Source organism: Cydia splendana, chromosome 1 (genome assembly GCF_910591565.1).
Source record: "Cydia splendana chromosome 1, ilCydSple1.2, whole genome shotgun sequence".
Taxonomy (NCBI): domain Eukaryota; kingdom Metazoa; phylum Arthropoda; class Insecta; order Lepidoptera; family Tortricidae; genus Cydia; species Cydia splendana.
Window position 1 is genome coordinate 5,333,523 of NC_085960.1, and position 23,728 is coordinate 5,357,250.

The window sequence follows — 23,728 nt, forward strand, 5'->3', positions numbered from 1 at the left end:
TTGTGGATAATGACAAAATTAAACCCAATGTAACTGCTTTGTGAATACGCCATGATCTGGGGGATTGATTGAACATCAATCTGGGTTGTAGACGTTGTCTTATTTTGATTTGAGACTTTACAAAACCCACACTAAAAACCATTACAGAGCAAACGAGGTTCTTACAAAACCGTTTCGGACGCGACAAAAAATTGATGCGATAACAGTAATTTTCATCATGCCCCCAACCAGACACCATAACTGCGAGTTATATTGACCACTTCTCGAACCTCTCGCGTGGAATTTATACCGATCATAACTATGAACTATATTGAACATAGAGTAAGGTTCCTTTTGCCTTACAGGGTTTGGCGAGATAAGTGGTTGCGTAGGTTAGAATTAGTTACAACCTGAACTGTTACTTGTTAGAGCACCGGTCATTAGAAAGTGTAAAAGTCACGGGTCACAAAGTGTAGATTGCGTCCGTTTTTTACCGCCATCAACTTGTAATAATCGCGATCCTGGTACAGTCGAACGTAAAAATAGATATGAGACGAGATGAAGAAATAATATTCTGCAATATTTAGTGCGTAAAAGTTCTCATTAGAGTATTTGGCCAGTCACAAGAAGGGCCACAAAAAATCGGGCTATTGACAGTTGAAAAACAAAATTTTGTAAAAATTCTGTCACTGTTTACATAGAGTCGGACCAAGAATAGTCTGCGGCGGATTTGATAGCCCACGCAGTGCAAGTGTCATTTATACGTCATAATTTCATAGAAGTTTGACGTTTAAAATAACACGTGCACTGCGTGGGCTATCAAATCCGCTGCAGACTTTTCATGGACTGACTTTACCAATAAATCTCAATAAATCAATAGATACTTAGATAATCAAAGTATTTTAGTTATACATATATGGTTCTGATTGCCTATCCAACGATTTTTTTGGTTACGATTTCTTGCAAGTTGCACTGTGGATAGGTCCTTTTTCTGCTGTGAGTATCTGCTATAATAAAAACATTAGTAATCATTGGACATCCTTCTAGCATACGCTAACCGAATGTAGCAACAAAAGGACGATAAAACAAACGACGTACGGCATACGAAATTCAAACAAGATAATTCGAAGCTTGTTTTCATATGGCAACCAGCTACATAGACCTGTCGCATCTCCCGCCGTCTTAGGTTTTTCTATAATGATAAGGGCTAATGTAAGATGATCGAAGGTCTTCGTATAGTGGTCGTTGGTATGAGTCAGTGAGCAAAGAACGTCGTGTGTTGACAGTAGAGAGCGCAGGCCTATTGTAGAAGATGTGCTGATCCAATGAGAATGATTGTAATACGTTCTGCTAAGCGGTTAGCTTATGTTATGACTAAATTACAGTTTTTGTGTAGCTGACTTACTGAAGTAGGTTTGTCGGCAAATATTTCAACAAAAAATTTACGCAATTATTATGTAGGTAGGTACAAATAAGCTAAGGCAAATATACCTACTGCTAAGCTACAGCAACTACTTATGATATCTACTTTGAAATTTTTGAATACAATAAGTAATTAGGTACTTACTTACTTATATTTACTTATTCACAAAGGAAAGTTACATAGTTTATGTTGATTATAGAACTATGCCATGACCTGTACCATGAAGTATTTTTGATTCAGCGTATATAAACGCTGTGCTAACTCTTAAAATTATAATGCGTGTAAAATAATCTGATCGATGATACTTAATGCTCTTTAGTTTATAACGTCTTAATGTATAAGTATAATGTTGTGTGAACTGTGAACTGCCATTTGACGTCACATGCAGGTGACAATGGTTGATAATAATGCACGTCACAAGCTCCCAGCTATTGTAGCCGCAGATATAACTAATATACTTGGCTGTGGCTGTATGTTCCATACCATAAGCATATCGAGTCGAACACTCAGTTGAACCAGACGGATGAATTTCGTTCGTTCGTTAGTCTTTTTGCCTCTCTATCGTTCTAAGCAAAAGCGGTATAGAGAGCCAGATACCTGGGTTAAACGAATTTTCGTTTTCTCGGTAGGCTCCCAATTTTACGGTACTTCGAGATTAGTAGTTCAGTAGCGTCAGTAACAAACTAAATAAGTACTGTGCGGAAACGAATGTGAACAAGAGCTCACACCTCATTCATTAATTTTAATATATGAATGTTATTAAACTTGGGATGTCGCGCTAACCTCTGCTAACGATAACAACAACAATACCGACATATAATAAAACTTACATACTGTGTGAAGGATCGTGTGAGCGCGGATCAATAGTTATTGTGGGTACTGTGCAATAGTTAAACACTTTCATTGTTTTGATTCGATTTCTTTTATTAAGTACTGAGCCGTTCTATCACACGACAGTCACGACGAGGTGTAAACTTTAAAATGTATTGTCGAACAAACGCTCGATATGTTTCGATTTATTCTTGAGGATCTTCACCTGGAGCGACGACTGCACGGTCCCTACTCATCGAGCGTGCGACGTGTGCCCGTTCAAAATAATTTTAACATGTTCGAGTCTCACGGGAGCTTCGTACGGGTAACACAAAACATTTACAAATTAATACACCTAAACCTTCCTCATGAATCACTCTATTGATAGGTGAAAACCGCATGAAAATCCGTTCAGTAGCTTTTGAATTTGACGCGAACATACATAGATACAAACAGACAGACGCGGCGCTAGACTTTGTTTTATAAGGTGATAATGATAATGAAAATGGCTAAAAATATTTTTTCGAATCAACCGCAGTTTATCGACTCCGGATGTTTTAATTATTTTATTGTTTTCCTTAATTCTTATTAACCGACGAAAAGACTTAATAGTAATAATTATCATACCTACTTAATTACCTTAGTACGAATTAAATTGGAACAAAATAATATTTGTTTCCTTGTTATAACCATCACCAAAAACCGTATGAGTTCACTACAGGTCTATACAAATTACTGCTTAATGGTTATTTAAGTGCATGTTTATTTTGGTCATATTAACACTTGTGTAGCAATTACGTTCTTCCGGAATTTTGGTATTTCTCACCTTGGGGCCATCTTCTCTCCAAGGTCACATAGGTACCCCTTAAAGTTTTGTTCTCTTATTCGAAGACGAAAACGAATTTCTTAAAAGTACCTTTATGCGATATCAATAGTCTCATTTAATAGTTTACGAAGGCCTTGCCTGTCACGTAGCAAGAAATAAGTATTTAATTATTATATTTGATTATTTACGGTTTGTTTTGAGCTGTTAATTGCACTATTAAGTATTTACTTAATACTCAAGTTCGGTGCAAATCTTTGGTTTAATTTAAAGTATCAGAAACACTTTTAAATACCCGTAAATAAGTGATTTGCGTAAAAAAATGATTATTTAAATTGTACAATGATAGCGAGTAAGTTGTCCTTGTCAAAAAGATTAGATTTCTATTGCTAATTTAGATATTACTCTTTAGTGTAGTAAATAAAGGTAGTGGACCCCGCAGTAATTCCTCAGCCAGAAAAAACTTTACAGTATGATAAAGTATCAATAAATAAAAAGTATTGTATAAATTTCCAAAGAATAATAATAATAGAATTAAAGTAAATACCTAAAGTCTTAAATCGTTAATATCTTTTTACGGAAAAATGCTCCGTTCAAACTTTCTTCACCAGACATATTCATGTAACGTATTGCAACAATATATGAAATATCAAAAAAATATCCCAGCAGAAATACCAGTATTAATAAAATAAATTTTTTTAGCGTGTCTTGGACCGGAAAATTGCTCAGTCTAATTTTTTCACTGGAATGCCATTTTATTGCCGGTTTATACCTAGAAAATGAAAATCTAAAAATTTTCCACTCTCAGTTTTTAATAGTTCTATAATACATACATTTCGATACGCATTTTTTTTGGATTTTTTTACCCACTGCGCCAAATTATATTCTAAGATCATATAAGAAGAAAAAAATGACAGAGCAATTTTCCGATGAAAATGAGCGTCAAAAAAAGGAAGTATCATAAAAAAATATTCTCATGTTTGACAAAACTTTTAGATTTTTTTCTAGTATCACATACTGATACAAATAACTTATTTTGTAAAATAATTTTGGACTGAGGAATTACTCGGTTCAATATATAATCAGATTTGTGTTTTTACCTAACTTAGGAGTGTTTTTTTTTGGATATTTATAATGTTAGTCTCGGCTCATACTATACAATAACCAAGCTAAATTTCATCGACTGAGAAATTAATGCATGGGTCTCCATACAACAACTTGCTTCATTTACTACACTACTTGGCCGGACCTTAAAACCTTGTCAGTTATTATTTGACACATTTAAAGAGCCAAGGTACTTTTAACTTAATAAAACGCTTAGGTAGAATACCTACATAATCACTTTGTTATATTGTTGCTAGCTGACACTTTGGCATTACTTGAATATTTATTTATACCTTTAACGTTTTTGTTGTTGTTGAAAAATGTTGAATTAGGCTTTAAGCTGGTTGCCCAGAAATCAAAACTTCCCATGACATGTGCGTTTAAGATTTGTCAAAATAAATGTTTAAAATATAATAAAGATAAAGATAAAGATAAAGATATTTTATTGAGTTAATAAAGGTGCTTAAACTACTTACATAACTTACATTGTATTATGGTACAAAACCAAATGGCAAGTAAGTGTCATCTGACCCCCGTACTAGTGTGAACTGTATCACGGTGGGTCAGGATTCACCGTCCTTACTTTTTATTTTCAACACAGGTACCAATCCATTTATTTTATGCTTAGCAATTATAATATTACATATTTGTATTACAAGATAATAGAAACGTAATATTTAACATGACGACAAGGTAAACAAAAGATGAATAGCAAAACAATTTCTTAACATCTAGGCTGCGGCCGTAATGGAACGAGAGACCTTCTTATAGGTATGGCGGCTAGAGGATAAGTACTGTAAATCATCTGTTGGCTAGAATTAGCTGCCCGATTCGAACTTTAAGACAATTATGTCAAATATTACGTGTAGATACGATATGGATTAGATACCTATGTCAGCGTCAAAAGTGACATTTTTATTTGACCTCACATTTGACACTGACATATCTAATCCACATCGTACAAGCTGTAACATTTGACGTATCCTAAAGTTCGAATCGGGCCGTAAAAATCTTTAATTTCTCGTAAAGATAGCACGTGTTTAAACATGCTCAAATGTCAATTAATTGTACAGCTAGTCGTTTGTCAATAAGTGGGTACAAACAAAAAGCTGAGGCCCGAGGCGGGTATGTCTTCAATAATTATAAAGTTCATACCATAGAAATTTAAATCGAAAATTTGACATAATAAATCAGCCTCGTCCAACTACGCTTATCATAGGGTCTTTCCGTTATATTCGCAAAATACGAAGCTCAAGTTACTGACAGAATGCTACCTACTTTAAATTTACAAGGTGTTTATTGAAACCCTGTCCACCTTGACAAAAGGAATCGTTTTTGTAAGTTATACATTTGTATAAAAAATTGTTTTAGCAATTCACAATTTTTTCAATCTAATTTCCTACTGAGAGTAAAATACGGGTGAACACTGTTTTTAAAACACCTTGCATTTATCTGCATGTCTTGTCAGCGTAACAGTTTCGAAACAAACAGTATCGAATTTCGAGCACGCATGCGCGCGACACGAATACTGAACCAACCTTTTATTAATTGACAAATAGTCGGTAATTTGGTCTTTGTTTACGCAATATTGAGCTACTAAGAAATATGTGCAGAGCAAAGCAAACAGATATAAGTATTATATATTTATTATATTTACGAATACAATACGTTGTAAATTGTTTATACGACAACGATTTCACTCACTTGAATTTTTAGTCGCTATTGGCTAGAAATTCAAGTGAGTGAATCCGTTGTCGTATAAACAATTTAAAATATGTCTCACGAAAGTTTAATATCGACAATACGTTGTGTTAATTTTAGGAGGAAAGCGACCACTTCTCCAAACCAACGCAATCCATTTTCCCCTCTGGATATTGAAATATTATTTGAATATTAATATTCGATACTAAAGAAAATATTTTTTGGAAATTTTAATGTAAATAGGCAGTCACAACTATGTACCTTTGTTTGATTTTTACCGGGTACCGGGACTCTATATACGTCTGCTCATAATGAGGTCTCTTATAGGTAAATTTATAATAGGTACTTTTGTGAACTCTACACACGAAAAAGTATAATATGTTGAAGATAATATACAATAACTATGTATTTAACTATACAATGTTAGCATGATTTACTAACGTTTGCCAAAGGAAACGTACACACATTGAATAGTTACCATGAATCACTATGTTGAGGACAATGAACTCCAGCAAAAAATGGGCACCTTCTCGTGACTATGGGATCCGCAATACCATAGCCATCTCAAACTCAGTCAACAACCCGGCTTGTCAAGCGGGAATACACTTGAGAATCATTTGACGTACTTATTCAAGCTAATTCTGGTAAATCGCGAGTTAGAATCACTTAGTCCACTTAGGTTATTCCGTGTCGTTTAGATGCTAATTTTGCGTTACAGTTAGGAGTACTGTATTGAATATGTTAAATCCTTCCTTAGTCAGTTTAAAATTCGGTATAAGTGAGTTTGACTAAGATCGGACACCGCGTTAAATTATTCAAGTGAAAAAGAACAAAGCTTTTGCATTTAATATCGTCATTACACATCAGCGATGATTTTTAGATAGACATTAACACACTACAGGGGTTGCTCCTTACGTATATATTCCGTTTCTCTCTAAAAACAGGAATATTTCCATGCATATGGAAATCCTCTTTAATAACACCCATACCCAAAACAACAGAGGGTAAGGCACATATTGACCAGTATAGACCGATCTCTAAACTGTGCGTACAAGGCAAGGTTTTTGAAAAAATCGTTACTACTGAATTATTTGCAGCATTGAAACACCACATATCTGAACATCAACATGGTTTCTTTAAATGTAGGAGTGTCGAATCCAACATGTTGACGTTTACAGACTTTATACTCCAAGCTATGGACAGAAACCAACAGGGGGACGTCGTGTACACCGACTTTTCAAAAGCTTTCGATAAAATTAATCATGATCTGCTCATAAACAAGCTTTTGAACGCCGGTGTGCACGGCAACCTTCTGAGATGGATCGACTCATATATACGTAACCGTAATCAAGCCGTATGTGTTAAAGGGTACCGTTCTAATTATCTTAGCGTGCCCTCTGGTATTCCTCAGGGATCCCATTTGGGGCCCCTTTTATTTACAATTTATATAAATGATATTGGCACAACACTTAATAACTCCAATCACTTATTATATGCTGACGACACCAAGCTATTTAAAATAGTTACCTCAATCAAAGATTGTTGGGACTTGCAGGATAACCTTAGAGCTTTGTCGTCATACTGTTTACAAAATCAATTATTTTTAAATGCTGATAAGTGCTCTGTCATCACTTATACCCGTAAAATAAATCCAATAATATTCAACTATAACCTTTGTGATAATACACTTAAACGTGCAACTAATATTAGAGATTTAGGTATTATAATGGATGACAAGGTATCATTTAATGCACATATAGACAAAATAGTTCAAAGAGCATTTAGAAATTTAGGCCTCATCAATAAATGAAAAATGATTTATTGGTTACACAATAATACATTTTAACTAGAACTAAAACAAGAACCTTCTTTTAAGTAAACAAATACTTGTGCCAGAAGGCTCCGCTCTTCCATTTGTTACAAAGATTTACCATAATTCTCTAAGTCTTAATCTTATACTTAATATAAGGTAAGATACTTTAAAATAAAAACTAAATCAAATTTTAATACAATTTACCATGCATTTTGACAAATTTCTATTTAATATGCGTGTGTGCGTATGCGTGCTAGTGTGCTTGCGTGTGTGTGTGTGTGTGTGTGTGTGTGTGTGTGTGTGTGTGTGTGTGTGTGTGTGTGTGTGTGTGTGTGTGTGTGTTCATGTGTGTGTGTGTGTGTGTGTGTTCATGTGTCTATGTGTTGTTTTTATTATTTATTTTATTTTTTTAATTTTATTGCAAGATAGATTCAATTTCTTTGTATGTTAAAATTTTTAGCCATTCAGTAACGATTTTTTTACAGTCATATAGTTGCTGTGGGTAGATATCGAGTTGCTCGTTTATGGTGTTATATAGCTTAGCAGATTGATGGTAGAACTGTCATTTGGCAAATTTAGAGTTTGTTAGAGGCTTTGCGCTTTCTCCTACGAGTTACTGCACTAGTATTGTACTTTATTGTTGTGTGTAATTTTGTGACACATCCTAGAACATAAAGCTTTCTTATAGATAATAAATTACATTCTTTGTACAACTCGTAAGTCGGATATCTGTACGGTAAAATATTACTTTGAGCAGACATCTTTGGGCTCTTTCGACCTGTAAGAATTTGGTTTTGTTGGCTCCACCCCAGATGGGAACACAGTACGTCACAACTGACTGGGCAAGTGAGACATATATTTGGGTGAGTAATTGTGTAGACGCAACATGTTTAAGGATTTTGAACAGCCAAATGAGCTTCCTGATCCTTCCGTTTAGGTATTCGATATGGTTATGCCAGGAGAGCCGCTGGTCTAAGAAAACTCCCAGATATTTAGTAGAGGAGACCTTTTGAATAATTTGACAGGTACATATCTGAGTGTTATCTAGATTACATATGTGTATTTTTATTTTAAGATCAATAGGTGGCTGTGTGTTCGCATACTTTGAAAAACATATATAATTAGTTTTATCGCTGTTAAGAGTTAGTAAGTTATGACTCAACCACGTAGCTATCTTATGCAATCCCTTTTCAGCTTTTTCATACACCGCATCAATAGACTCAGTAAACCCTTTAAAACCAACAAAACAATAAAAATACTTTACTTCTCGTTTGTAAGATCCATATTAGACTTCGGTAGTGTTGTATGGAGCCCTTACTTCCAGTGCCATAAATCTAGAATAGAAAAGCTCCAAAAAAAAAATTATTAAAATACTCAACTATCGCAATTTTTGTATTAACTCAAGTTACCAGGAATCTCTACAGCACAACCGACTTCTATCTTTAGAAAACAGACGCAATTTAACTGATGCGACAATTTTATTTAAAATTATAAATAATCTAATCGATTCTCCTACTTTGTTATCTAAAATAAGGCTTTCGTGTAGTAATCGTCCAGCTCGCTCCTCACGTAAAAAATATCTATTTTCACCCCCCAACTTTAAGAAAAAATAACAATAAAAAACAAAGTGGTGGCTGAAAACTGATTTTTTTTTTCGATGTTGAAAATTATTTCCTACATTGAAATATGTGTGTAAAAGAAAAGAATATTTAATTCATGAATACCTATTTTTAATTATATAAAAATATAGGCTCTATATTAATTTATTAAGTTTTATCAATAATCTGAACGCAGATCAAAGGAGGTGCTTGGCAGAATATAAAAAACAAAAAACTATTGTAAAAATCATATTCATATTTTTGTAAAAATCGATTTTGACTGGCAAATTATATTACTTTTTGGCAACCGGGTTTTTTACTCTAATTAGACCCCGCTGAATCCGAATTTGCTCGATCGAATTCTTGACCGGAAGTGAGATATTTGATATTAACACATTCAACACCAAGAACCCGACTGTCGGGTACACTGTTCGTAGCGACTACGCGCTACATACGACGAAACCGTGGCTACGCGCTACGAGCGTAACCCGTAGCACTTAGTGGTATTGAATGTGTTAAAGGTCCCTTTTTTTAGTATGTCGTAAATAACTCTTAAACGATGGCGCATAGCAAAAATATTCTTATACATAAGTAACTGGATAAAATTGCCTACAAGAAAGATTCAGTACAATTTTTCGCTAGGTTCAATATTCAAAGAGATATTAACGCGGTAAAGTTAATTATAATGACTTCTTAGGTCCCTTTTTTTTTAGTTTTTCGTAAATAACTCGTAAACGGTGGCCAATAAAAAAAAATGTTGTGAAATGTTAATAATCTACACAAAATTTCCTACAAGAAACATTTTGAACACTTTTCGCTAGGATCAATATTTAAAAAAACAAAGCAGCGGGTAAGTTAATTATAATAAATTTTAAAGTATCTTTTTAGTTTTTCGTAAATAACTCGTAAACGGTGTCCCATAGCAAAATAGGTTTTTATAAATAAATAATCCACATAAAATTTTCTACGTAAAACATATTGACCTTGTTTCTCTAGGATCAATATTTGAAACGATATTAAAGGAAGAAAGTTCATTACAATCAATTCACATGTCACTTTTTTTAGTTTTTCGTAAATAATTTGTAAAGTATGACCTATTTTGCTGTGGGCCACCGTTTACAAGTTATTTACGAAAAACTAAAAATAGGGACCTGGAAATTGATTATAATTAACTTACCCCCTTTAATACCTCATTAAATATTGATCGTAGCGAAAAAGTGTACAGAACATTTTTTGTAGACAATTTTATGTTCAAATGGGCCACCGTTTACGAGTTATTTATGAAAAACTAAAAAAAGTGACCTGTGAACTGATTGTGACTAACTTTCTTCCTTTAATATCGTTTTAAATATTGAGCCTAGAGAAAAGTGTTTAAAATGTTTTTGGAGAAAATTTTATGAAGATTATTTATTCATCAAAACCTATTTTGCTATGGGACACCGTTTACGAGTTATTTACGAAAAACTAAAAAGGGACTTTAAAATTTGTTATAATTAACTGACCCGCTGCTTTGTTTTTTTAAATATTGATCCTAGCGAAAAGTGTTCAAAATGTTTCTTGTAGGAAATTTTATGTTCATTATTTATGTATAAGTTTTATTTTGCTATGAGTCATACTTTTCAAATTATTAACGAAAAAGTATAAACAAGGAACCTTAGAATTTATTCTAATTAGCTTTCCCTCTTTATTATCTTTTGAAATATTAATACCTGCGAAAAGTGTACTGAATCTTTTTTGTAGAAAATTTTGTGTAGATTATTAACATTTCACAACATTTTTTTATATTGGCCACCGTTTACGAGTTATTTACGAAAAACTAAAAAAAGGGGACCTAAGAAGTGATTATAATTAACTTTACCGCGTTAATATCTCTTTGAATATTGATCCTAGCGAAAAATTGTACTGAATCTTTCTTGTAGGCAATTTTATGCAGATTACTTATGTATAAGAACATTTTTGCTATGCGCCACCGTTTAAGAGTTATTTACGACATACTAAAAAAAGGGACCTTTAATATCCAATATCTCACTTCCGGTCAAGAATTCGATCGAGCAAATTCGGATTCAGCGGGGTCTAATTAGGGTAAAAAAACCGGTTGCCATAAAGTAATATAATTTGCCAGTCAAAATCGATTTTTACAAAAATATGACCAGTCTACAATAGTTTTTTGTTTTTTATATTCTGCCAAGCACCTCCTTTGATCTGATCTGCGTTCAGTTTATTGATGACACGTTTTAAATGAATATAGAGCCTATATTTTCCATATTATATTAATATAATTAAAAATAGGTATTTATGAATTAAATATTCTTTTCTTTGGGGCTATTCGTAAATTCCTAGTTTAGTTTATTTTTCAATCTAGGAAATAATTTTCAACATTGAAAAATCTTCAGTTTTTCAGCCACCACTTTGTTTTTTATTTTTGTTTTGTAAAATCAAATTCACAACCTTTTGTAGCGTGTAATTTCCTTTCATTTGATACCACACACGATTTTTAATATTTTTTTTGATTTTTCAAATTTCAAATGTCAATAAATGCGTTTTGCATGCATATATTTTGATATATTTTTAGTATGTCAAAAAGATACACACAAAGAACTAAAAACATCAAACCCAGTCTTTGTGGGAATTATTTTGACCCCAAAGGATATATCTTCTCTACTATTATACAAGTGCTCTATCAGTTCTCAACTTTTTAATGCAGTATAACTACCTTATTCATAAAACTTTACAAGCCTCAAATAGGTAGTTAATTTAAGGTTTATCCCTTTCTTACGAATACATAAGTCAACATAACAGATTAAGACAAACGATTAAGCAATATTGAGGTTTGTGGCGCGTTTATTCAGAAATCATAACGCCATAATAAACAGTTTAAAAACCATGTTGACGTTGTTGCCCACAAACATGCTGATTATCTGTGTGATAAGCATAGAAAACATGCAGATGTAAATACTCTATGGAAAACAACATGTAGGTAATTTGCAATTCGTATGTGCGCAGAAGCCTACAATAGCGATAAGATAAACATGGGTGTTGTTTTGCATATTATCGATCAAATGAAATTGAGATATTAGCACTTGAATAAGATACTATGGTACCTACCTACCATACATGCCTATTTGAGAGAATTCTATGCAAAATAATAAAATAAAGTAACATAATTGTAAGAATCTAAGTACCTGTAAGAAAATAAGACATTCAATATCGGTTCGGACAATGTGAAAACTCTGTAAGGTTAATAGTTTTTGGAGGAAGAAGACCTAAGCTTAATTCAGTTAAATGGTTCATCTTTTTCTTTACAAAACTATCAACTCACCATTGCTAATCGTATGTATATACCAAAACCATTATCACCAAAAAGCTACCAAAGGCAAATAGAGTAGTACATCAGTTAGAGCGTTTAGTACGTTCGTTGTCACTATGCCAGCCAGTGGCCGTGATTCTTAACAATCGAGCCACGTTTGGGACTTTGGGACAGAGGATATCCTTATTATGTTCCTCCAATACAGATCAAGTAATTCAATAAAAGCAACTATTAATAAAACTTGATATATAAAGACTAAATGGATGTTTTAGTTTCCCAAGTTTATCATAATTATAATTTTATTCCTTAGATAAATAAAAAAAAATAATTCACCCTGCGCCTCGCTTTGTTTTTAACTTGATGCTTTTGATAATATCTAAGCCCCTAACAACGAGAGTTACTAGCAAAAATGTTTGTAACATTATGCATACCTAGATATTTTTGCTACAGGGAAAAATAAGTATAAAATTGTAGATGTAGATACCAACTTTAAGCTAATTACTGTTTCACTCACGTATTTTTTGTCACTCGCGCGACATGTTTCGGAGAGCCTAGGTCTCCAACGGTCTAGGTCTAATACGTGAGTGAAAATTAGCTTAAAGTTAGTATGTCTCACTATAGTTTAAATTCGATGTAGATACGATTCGTTTGTAATTAATACTATCAAAGAGGAAAATGAGTTTATATATAGGTAGGTAGAGTTCTATTAAAGGTACCTCTAAGTATATAATGGATTTTAACATTTCGACTGCTTCGTTAGTTAGATTCGTCATCGTCAGAGCCGTAGAAGTTACGTTATATTTTATGTTTTTAAGTTGACTTGTTAAGTTTAATTAGCATTATATTTATACTTCTTAGAACCGGAGTATTAGATGGCGTGGTCCGGAGATGTGGTTAAGGCGTCGACAAATATAGGTACTTACTACAAGGCTGTGGACTGTGGTCAGCGTTGGTGTTTGTTTCAGGAAAACATGTCGTTAAATACACATTGTGGTGGGTTTACAGGCATTTTTATTAGGATACTGGAAGGCCCTGGCTCCGAAGAGTCGATATAGTTAACTGTAAGGGTTTGTTTGTGTGTACCCATCACACACCTACACTATGCCCAAAGCACTTGTTATATATAGTAGGTTGGTACCAACTTTCAGATAAGAATAACCAGTTAGTCAAATAAGAGTAAACAATATGACGCTGAGCATCGAATAATTGAGTTCAATCAGTATTGTGTTGTTTTATAAGAAAAAAATGTCTTATCGGTTGTCATTCAGCCGTCTCTACCACAAAAATGTAATTAAAAATAGTCCCTGTTGACTACTGAATATACGAGTATTGACCATATGGGGCTATTCATAAATTACGTCATTTCAAATTAGGGGGGGGGGGTCTGGACATCGGATGACGGTAGCATGAAGTAGGAGGAAATGGGGTCATTTGAAGCATGATTTTTGGATGATTATAGGGGGGGGGGGGGTCCAAAATCGTCAAAAATCGATGACGTAATTTATGGACAGCCCCTATGCTAAAAGTCACGTTTAGGTATTGAATACTCGGAACAGACACACCGCAGACACTTATCACTAACGTGCAACTTCAAATGTTTCCAGTATGTGTTTGCGGTCAAAACAAGGACATAACTTGCCCACAAACGACAAAGCAGAACGACTATTAATACATATTCATGTAAGAGAAATTAATATGCTCTCACCGGCTTGCCCGCGTACGAGGCAGTCAGACGAGTTGAAAAAACTATCGCACAACTTAACGGAATCGCGACCCAAGCATTCCCATAGCCCCAATCAGAGAAACAATCAAACTAATATACATACCCCCTAGGCCCCTACGTTGCCTTTAACTTCAAGAAATAAACAGCAAAGAAAATCGATATACATACTTACATATAGAAACGCAAATCCACGCTTTAAATTCGTATTAATCCAATATTATATTACACGATATCAGCACTATTGTTTTATTTGTCACAGGAACTTGTTCAGTAAATTGTTATGCAGTTAAAAAGTTTGTAAAGTTAACTGGCGAGGCGTAAAGCGCGTGCTTTCTACGCGCGGTTCCCCCAGTGACTGACTTAACTGCGTGAAGTTCGCACCGGTCGCCTTAACCGGGAGTTTATTGTAATCGCCTACCGACCGCAAACCAGCATTCTTGTCAGTAAAACCAATATTAAGTAAGGTCTCTGACTACTCGTAGTTGCTAGAGATCTTAAGGTCAGGGTTTATACTGGTTATTTTGAGGTAAATGCTCGCTCGCGTTTGGGAAGCTGTTATAACAGCAGCCCAGCTGCCATCGAAGATATAAAGGTCTTATTATACTCTATGTTTACCCCAACTTAGCACTTCACTTCTTTATATTAAGGGTGATATTAATGTGAGGTTTTGAAGACATGTTTAGTTTCGCTCCACATGTGGCATTGTGCATGTGCATCGGTTCCTTGGAGAAAATGCGAAAGGACACGTTGTCCGTTGCGGACGTTGCGGTTGAACGGCAAGCCGATGAGTGCTTGCGATGACATCACACATTCTTACGCTTTTTGGTAACGTTAGATGGTTGTCCAAATATTCAGAGGGCTAATGTTTCTTATGTTCCTCGTAACCGGTTAAACGAGGTTCGAACTTTTGTGGTTAAGTGCTTAACTTTCAATTTCGAACATAATCGTAAATTTAGTTTTAAATTAAACTGCTATCAAAGTATTTGATAGCATCATTTGATATTGTAATATTTTTACCAATCGTATGATTCTTCTTCTTCTTCTCCTAAGCTTTTTTTTCCATCAGATGGGGTCAGCTCTCCTTGTCTGTCTTTTCCATTTTTCCCTATCCTGCGCTGTTGCTGCGACCATCTCGGTCTCCTTCAGATCGTATGATTGGTAAAAATATAATAAATATTCGATATATGTACATAAAATAATTAATGTTGAGTACCTATTAAATTAATAATTAGCATTTATAAAGTAAACTAGTACCTGAGTACTAATTTAAAATACCTATTTAAACTGAAATTATATTAGCTTGTTGGCCTTTGCGTCGGTTATAAATAAAATCCTTTAATTTATGGTAAGTATTCTTAATATTGAAGATACATTTTATTTGAGTATTCGTTCTAATAAGATGTGGTTTTCTTATTAGATACGTTAATAAAATATACACCTACTACCAGCTTACCAGTTATATCTCTCCCAATAATGATTTAAGTAGTATTATGCGAATCTACATTGAAAATATTTCAATCTTAATCCAAGGCCTCCATTCTGATAGTCTTCATCTAATCCAAATCTAATTTCTATTCATTCACTTAACTAGAGATCTCTCTTAGAAGTCTTAGAGATAAGTTCGCTTAGATTGTACTATGTACAGTACATTATATGTTCAATCTGCTGTAAAATATTTCTTGTTCGTACAATAAAGTGTTTAGGTACCTACTTACTTAAATCTTAGGTTGCATAAATTACAGACTTCTTAAAAATGTTATTTATGCCCCAACTACCGAAGCATCTACTGTGTCATATAGAAAAATACGAAAGTAATTAGAGCGTAAATATATTCTCATATTAATGTGATAAATAATTCAATTCAAATTCAAACATGGTTTGATACCTACTATAATGGTTCACTAACATGACATATTGTAATTAGGACGACGTATTAATTAATGACATTTCACGATTTTACCATCACCATTTGTTTTTGTGATATACGAGTATAATATCTTTCATATTCAGCTATTTCTACGCATCACGAAAACTGTCACGTTACTTAAATATTGCACATACCTGTACGGTTACCATCAGTTTGTCACTGACATAAACGCCGTCGAGAACGTAATTTACTTTCTATACATCTCGCTCGCAGTCGCATATTAGTGCAAACGGGATGTATAGAAAGTAAATTACGTTCTCGACGGCGTTTATGTCAGTGACAAACTGATGGTAACCGTACTGTACAATGATTGAATATGACTGAATACATTTCGCAATACAGCATCTGTTTTACTTTGCGTTTACGAATTTTTAAAAGGAACCTATTGAATAGGGTATTTTCCTACTAGTCAAATCAGTTACTTTTTTAGAACTGTCAAAACGATTTGCTTATATGGAATTTATATGAATCATTATATCGTGACGTCACGGTCAACTCACCTACTTTTTATATTTCTATCCGATTTATTAAATAGAACTTGTGTTTAAAAATAACTCTTATCTGTGTTATTCTAATAATTATCTGGTGCTTTATTTCATGCATGGTGTAAAATAATTTATTTTAAATACAGTATAATACCCCATTATATATGCACGAAATACTATCCGTTATAGAAGCCTGAAGGCAGTATGACTTAATTACCACGGGACCATTTGCTACGGGTTATCACGGGTGCGGGTAATCTCTAAATTGTTTAAGCACTTAGCGCCACTTGCACCATCCCACTAGCCTGGGGTTAACCGGTTAAACCGTTAACCCAGTGTCAAATTGTACTGGTAACCTTGGTTACTCCAGGTTTAACCGGTTAACCCCAGGTCAGTGAATGGTGCAAGTGGACCTAAATTGGTCACGAATTAGCGGCTTGACAAGGCTTTAATGATAATAACTGTTTCAGCTTTTAATGCTTTTTGTTCTCAGCGTCTAAGTATTAAAAATATATCTATGACTAAGCTCGGTTATAAATGTTACATCAAGATTGATGATAACATAATCCACGCCGAGAAGGCGTAATCCGTGTCCAAGTGCTTAAGGGTATTGTCACGTTAATGCATTCAATCTCCAGCGCAGCTAAGTGGCGTCGGCGCCTGCGCGTGCGCCTGCAGTGGTAGACCCCCCGGCCTGCGCATGTGGTGACCATAAGATATGGAACTTGTATAATTTTATTTCCATCTTCATGATTAAATTATACGTTCTAATTACCTACAACATAAATCCCAAACAAAATTTTAATCGGCAACAAATTTTTACCACACAAAATAGTTAAATATTATTATTGAGAACCATTTACTGGAGCTGGGTGTCCTATTTCTCATTAAACGCAATTAAATATTGACATTAAATAACGTCTCAATAATCTTGCATCTCTTTCTGAAGATTAACTCATGAATGTAGCTAAACAGCTGCTTTCCAATTTCCAGCGAATGAAACGTTTCAGCTACTTTAGTCTTATTGACACATGAGAACAGACTTCAAGAAATCTTCTTTGTCGTATCCTCATGTGTGAGGGACGTGTCGTCTGTGGACACTCTTCACCAGTGTCACCAGTGCACTCCAAGCCGCTCTATCTTGAGCCCGGTGTATGCCAGTCTGTAATGTGGCTTTACTGACGTTATTTATTCTATAGTGTTAAGAAATATATTGAGTTTCATATTTTTACTACACAAACGGGTCCACCGCGATATAATTTCATTGTTTTTATTTACCTTAAATTCCGACGTTTCAGCTGAGTTTGCATCAGCTGTGTCTTTCCGTGACTACAGCTGGTCACCCGTTTATGTACCTAATTAAATATGTGTACAAAACGCGAGAGTTTAAAGTGTTTAATATTTTTGACTACTATTATAATAAACTGACCGCATAATCATAATCCCAAACAAGACCGCCCCATAGCGGTCAGCCTCTCACGCGATTAGATCCCGGGCGCACAATGCTCATTCATGTGCGTATAAGCACGCGCAGCGCACCCGATGGCCCTTATTTATGCCTTGGCCACCCTGGGGCGAAGCCATGGTGGATTTGTTTAATTATGTGGAAAAGATGAAATTCATTGAGCCATGAATAAACTTAATAATTTTATTTTGCTAATTTTGTTCTATTATGTAGGATTACGGAACAAGCAAATACATAATATGTAGTTACTAAGTACATTAAAGGTATCGTTTGAATTTTGGCTACACTGTTGGCATGACACTGTTGCTAGAAATGTGAAAAATTCAGGCATCAACATCGATTTTGAGATTTACTGTAGTATTACTGCAGGATTACTGCAGGAAACTTCAAATGTAATATACTTAATGGTTTGATCAAATGACCTTTTTGACTGTCTCTGCAGTAATTAATTAAACATCCTTAAATTTACACGAAAATTATACAAATAGTAAAACTTGACCACATAGTAAAACTTTTATTTCTGAAATTTTGGGAGCACCCAATTTTAAGTTAAAGGTTCTTAGACAAAACGAAAGTTAAAAAACCGGCCAAGTGCGAGTCGGACTCGCAAATGAAGGGTTCCGTACCATTATCTATAAAAACGGTCACCCATCCAAGTACTGACCCCGCCCGACGTTGCTTAACTTCGGTCGAAAATCACGTTTGTTGTATGGGAGCCCCACTTAAATCTTTATTTTATTCTGTTTTTAGTATTTGTTGTTATAGCGGCAACAGAAATACATCATCTGTGAAAATTTCAACTGTCTAGCTATCACGGTTCGTGAGATACAGCCTGGTGACAGACAGACGGATGGACGGACGGACGGACGGACGGACGGACGGACGGACGGACGGACGGACGGACGGACGGACGGACAGCGGAGTCTTAGTAATAGGGTCCCGTTTTACCCTTTGGGTACGGAACCCTAAAAATTAAAAACATAGAGTTTCATCTTAAAATTGAGATACGACAGTAAGTAGGTATCTCACGATTGAGATTAACTGCCCGTCTCTTTTCAATTTCCAATTTTCCTTTTATAGAGTTAGGTACTTAAAAGAAAAGTTTCTCTGTTATAATAAGGAATACTTAATGAATTAATAAACCCTTTTGAAATAAATTTTATTTCCGTCAGATTTCGATAAAATTTGATATATAGATAGAGTTCCCTCTTCTATATATAATAAGCTCAATTTTACTTAGTTCATCCTTTGAGTTACAAAATCGTAAGGTTATTTCGTAACTTAGCGAAAAATTACAAAGATTCTTTTAATCCCAAATTTGGATTTCGTATTTATCCATTTCCATCCAGAATGAGAAGCTCTCTAAACCTAGCAAACCAGCAAAATGTATGTGACAGTCACGTTCAGAACGGAAATGGGAGGAGATATTCAGGCGTATTCTGATTTTAATAACGTTATGAATTAGATCTGGATTAGTTGTAGATCTGATCTGTCAGTGTCAAGAGTGACGTTTCTGGTTGAAGAAATGTCACTTCTGTTAAAATTAGAATACCGATAGCTTTAAATTACGTTACGTTAGTCGTAACATTAACGAACATGTTTAAGCATAATATGAAAGTGCCTTAAGTAAAGTAATTTTTTCCATGGAAGAATTTGAAAGTTTATTCTATCAGGCGCCGTACCACAGAATAGATAATAGTAAGTACAGAATTATTTTTAGGGTTCCGTACCCAAAGGGTAAAACGGGACCCTATTCTAAGACTCCGCTGTCCGTCCGTCCGTCCGTCTGTTACCAGGCTGTATCTCACGAACCGTGATAGCTAGACAGTTGAAATTTTCACAGATGATGTATTTCTGTTGCCGCTATAACAACAAATACTAAAAAGTACGGAACCCTCGGTGGGCGAGTCCGACTCGCACTTGTCCGGTTTTTATCGGCTCTCATGATGTGACAAAACAGGCCCAGGCGGCTTAGCACGGTCGCGTTTTTATCCCTTGTCACCATGCCTGTCACGTTCTAACAAGTATGTAAGTGCGAAAGGGACGCGCATAGTGATAGTCGATAAAAATGGAACCGTGCTGAGCCCGCTGATCACCTTAAGGTACAGTGGATTCAACCAGCAGTTTTTGAAAATTCGTAGCGCTTTTTGGGGTGCCTTAGCCTTTAGGGGGCCTTCCATATATACTCGTAACTAAAGTGAAAATTTTATAGTAAAATCAACATGTGGCAATCGATGGGTCTTAAGTCTTATAAAATAACCTAGTGTTGGGTTATTACCGGGTTGATGATGAAAACTATTACTTGTACCAATATTTTAACTTTATTCATTTGTTACAAACATTATAACAACCAATTTACAATCAATTATTCAAGACCTCTTCACTCTAACTTGTCCGTACTCGAACTGGCCACTTGTCACTGCTATACCGGCCTTTTTATAACAATTCAAAATGGCGGGAACCAGTGACAAGTATGAGTCAATTGATACTCTTTTATAAGCTAATCATAAATAAAAGTGAGAATGATCAAAATATAAGCTATTAATAAATAATGATCCTTACAGCTCGGCCATCCTGTTCGAGGCGAGACCCTTCGCCAAACCTTAATATAAGATAGTTAAAATGATAAAAATAAAGACCAATTTATTAAAATAATGAATCAAAATGTATACATTAAAACAAACCAAGATTCACTGATCCAATATTACTATGTGAATGATATTTATGCACATAATATGCATATTAAATAATAATAATTAATAAGTAACAACAGAAAATAAAATTACAAACACGTAATACTCATGTGCACTCATGATTTCACGATATACATATACTATTAATAAGATTATAATTATAATGTGTAATATTGTTAATTATTAGGCATTAATAAAATGATAATTAATGATAATTAGGAAATAGGTGGCCGATACCAAAACATAATATTATTAATCGTTCAAATTATGGTTTTCGAAGAATTTTTACAAGTCTGTTATCAAGGTTAAAGAAACTATATGTCAACATAGAAACGACTAAATTTAATTAGTTCGGCCTGCAGAAATATATTAAACAATAGAAAATTCATACGATAAGCGTAATAGACGGTACACTATGTTTCATTATCTGTAAGATTACGCAATCTAGCATTATTAAATTTTCTTTAACACTTGTTAAATTTCAATAATTATGATCAAGAAATATAATATAATATACGTACACAACACCATTAACTTTTGCACGTAAATATTCAAACCGCTATACATGGATCACTTCCCCAACAGAAGATAGTTGCGTCACCGCGGGTTGCGCCGTCTGCCTAACCGACGCCACGTTCTCATTAACTGCAATGGTGCCACCGACCACGCAAGTTCTGCCCACTGCGATAGTGCCGTCGACAAATCTGAAGCTATCCTGGATGAAGATGCCGCCAACCACGCTGATGCTGCGCAACACGGGGCACCGGATCTCGTGCCGCTACTAGCCGCAGCTTCGCGTGCCATGATGCCAGCATTTGAAGACTCTGCGGTGTAGTCAACGATCGTTACGTACTTCTGCGTAGAAGCACCTTAGTTCTGCTAAGGAACAGGAATATCATTACCCTGGCCATCTCACATTGGCACTCCTGGGTCGGAAGTGATTCCACACCCCGACCCTCTCACCTGGGCACTCCTGGGTGGTAATGGAATACCAAACCCTGGCCCTTTCACCTGGACGCTCCTGGGTTGTTCTGAAACTTTCAAGACTTTCTTTAGATATATGAAATTAAAACTTCTTTTTTTTTAATTATTATTGAATACTCGTTTTTTGTTTCATTGATTTATTTAATCGTTATATCGATTTAAGCATGTTATGAATTTATTGTTTCACGTTTCAATTATTTTAGTACATAAACGACATGGCTACCAAATTGTACCTAATTTGTATTAATTATTATAATATTTGTAAATAAAATAGTCCACAATTCACTATATCATGTATTGCGCAATAAGGTTTAATAATGAAAATAGGACATAAGTGTCACATCTCTATAAAGAATGCATGGTTCTGATTTTATATCTTCGGGCCCAGCCCGTAGTTGACATGAATGCAATCATAATTATGCCGAGATATAAAAACATCTTGATAATAATAATGTAAGTGACAGATTATGTTTTTTTTTTGGCTACTGATTATCTGACGATATAATATGTTGATTTAAATTAACACAAACTTTTGATATTACTTCGAACGTTACCTGTTGCCAACGATTTTTTTTTTATTAAGATATGACTGAATTCGTTTGAAGAGTTTAATTGATAAGAAATTAATCTTATTGTAGAGGTAGTTCTATTGTCCTTTAACCTGCTATTATCAACAGTCAAAGTTTTATATTTTAATATGAATACGACCGACTAATCCTCATTTGAACTGCTTACACGCCTTAGGTCATAAATATAGCCATTAAAGATCCATCAAGTAGGTATAAGAACATAAACTGAGTAACCGTTAGGTTTTGTAAATTTGAATGAACGAATGAATAATTTTATTACAGAAGTTCATAACTTCATTACAAGAACAAATTCCTCATCACATAAAATGGATTTAAACATCAGACATAAACTAGTTAATTAATTATTCCACATGAATGATGAACATCTACACTGCGATTTATTTTTAAAAGTATTTGGTCATTATAACAATACTCTTAGCGAATCTAGGTCGAATAATAGTCATGTTACAAAGTGACTAAGAAATACCATGTTTTTTTTTTTCAACAGTTTTTATCTGAACCAACAAGTTTATTATTTTAGTTGAGTTTGAATACCAAATATTTAATTTCCAGCTATAGTCGTGTTTTTTTTTTAAGGAAACTAAAGTCTAATAGGTATTACGGTGCATTTGTTATCCTAATTCCTTATTCGGACATATCTAAAGAATTAATGATAATACTAATTAAATCAGATTCGACAATTAATGCATGTAATTATGTATGTATGCTTGGAGTATGTTTATTATTAAAATTATTCTGGCTATACGAAAATAAGACTTATTAATAAATTAATTCGTTAGTTACAAGGAAAATATTATTACTGTTATAATTCACGTATACAATAAAGTGTGGGTATATAGAATACAGTTTATCTTGCATATTATTTATAATACTATTTTACTAGATCGAGATATTCGTAAATAATTAAAGTGAGACAAATTAAGGACCGTTTTCTGAAGCCTCATTAAATAAAAACTATATATTTAATTTTTGTAAGTTTATAACTTGTATTGAAATTGACATTCAAATAAATGGGACTTTCTTATGAATTATCGATTATCGAACACGGTATTAGAATATAAAAATATGTATATTCACATATGCATAATAATCATGTTTAATTATCAAGTAATATTGAACAGTTTGACAGTATATTAAAAGCGAAGCACCTTATCAATTATTATTTGATATATAAAAGTTCATAATGATGTTGTACTATGGTGATTGAAATAATGGAAGAAATGACTTCCCGTGTAAATTTAAAAGCTTTACTTATGAATTAAACATAACAACATTTTATTTCTTTTGCAGAGAATTTACCGTA

General features: G+C 34.1%; 1 protein-coding gene across 2 annotated transcripts in view; it reads right to left on the reverse strand.

Annotated features, from left to right (window-relative positions):
- Positions 1–14,703, reverse strand: part of LOC134790164 (CDC42 small effector protein homolog) — a 63,136-nt gene extending 48,433 nt beyond the window's left edge. The window contains exon 1 of one of the 2 annotated variants that reach the window (XM_063760980.1): positions 14,454–14,703. The gene's annotated coding sequence lies outside the window, so the exon portion shown is untranslated. Of the gene's footprint in view, positions 1–14,449 lie in introns of both variants that reach the window. The other variant, XM_063760988.1, reaches the window with a different exon arrangement.
- Positions 14,704–23,728: the final 9,025 nt, after the last annotated feature.